Source organism: Engystomops pustulosus, chromosome 7 (assembly GCF_040894005.1).
Source record: "Engystomops pustulosus chromosome 7, aEngPut4.maternal, whole genome shotgun sequence".
Lineage (NCBI taxonomy): Eukaryota > Metazoa > Chordata > Amphibia > Anura > Leptodactylidae > Engystomops > Engystomops pustulosus.
The window spans coordinates 137113120-137114267 of NC_092417.1; the positions used below are offsets into that span (position 1 = coordinate 137113120).

At 55.9% G+C, this 1148-nt stretch overlaps 1 non-coding gene across 1 annotated transcript; it reads right to left on the reverse strand.

The window, feature by feature from the left end:
- Positions 1-785: 785 nt before the first annotated feature.
- On the reverse strand, positions 786-857 carry TRNAD-GUC (transfer RNA aspartic acid (anticodon GUC)). The gene has a single exon. It is a non-coding gene; the product is annotated as a tRNA-Asp (tRNA).
- Between the last annotated feature and the right edge of the window lie 291 nt (positions 858-1148).

A 1148-nucleotide genomic window follows, 5' to 3' on the forward strand; every position in this document is an offset into this window, starting at 1 on the left:
CTGTTTCTTTTGCGCCGAAGGAAAAGTGGCGGTGCCGAGTCATTCCTAGGGATGAGGCGGTGCTTTTATAGGTGAAACCAACCTGCTACTGTCGGCGCTACGTGAACGAGGAGCTGGCGAGCGGCCAAGCTTCTCGGTATCAAACGGAAAGCTCGACTTCCTGAGGTGGGACCATGTCCAAGAAGGAACTGTGAGGACAGTCTTGGGAAAGAGCTCCGCACGAAAGCAAGACTCGGGCGAGAAAAAATGCAAAGCTCTCCCCGTCGGGGAATCGAACCCCGGTCTCCCGCGTGACAGGCGGGGATACTCACCACTATACTAACGAGGAACAAGCTGCTGGCAGGGGCCTGTCGCGCTGCGGCCAAAGTCGAGCTGCTTGCGACCCCCCAGCAAGGCCTCTTTCCATGCACCTCTGAAATCAAAGGGGGTTGAAAGCAAACAAACGGCGGCAGTTGATGGAAATGGCATTCAGCTGAATGAATGACTGACATCCTCCGACAAAGACGGGACCTCTTGGAAAGTATGACGGAAAGATCGGGCAGTCTCCGGGCAGATGCCATTGCTCTTGGGATCTCTAGGGGTTCGGCCGGTCTTTTATAGGTGAAACCAACCTGCTACTGTCGGCGCTACGTGAACGAGGAGCTGGCGAGCGGCCAAGCTTCTCGGTATCAAACGGAAAGCTCGACTTCCTGAGGTGGGACCATGTCCAAGAAGGAACTGTGAGGACAGTCTTGGGAAAGAGCTCCGCACGAAAGCAAGACTCGGGCGAGAAAAAATGCAAAGCTCTCCTCGTCGGGGAATCGAACCCCGGTCTCCCGCGTGACAGGCGGGGATACTCACCACTATACTAACGAGGAACAAGCTGCTGGCAGGGGCCTGTCGCGCTGCGGCCAAAGTCGAGCTGCTTGCGACCCCCCAGCAAGGCCTCTTTCCATGCACCTCTGAAATCAAAGGGGGTTGAAAGCAAACAAACGGCGGCAGTTGATGGAAATGGCATTCAGCTGAATGAATGACTGACATCCTCCGACAAAGACGGGACCTCTTGGAAAGTATGACGGAAAGATCGGGCAGTCTCCGGGCAGATGCCATTGCTCTTGGGATCTCTAGGGGTTCGGCCGGTTGTGCACCTCCTCAGATCTTCTGCCACC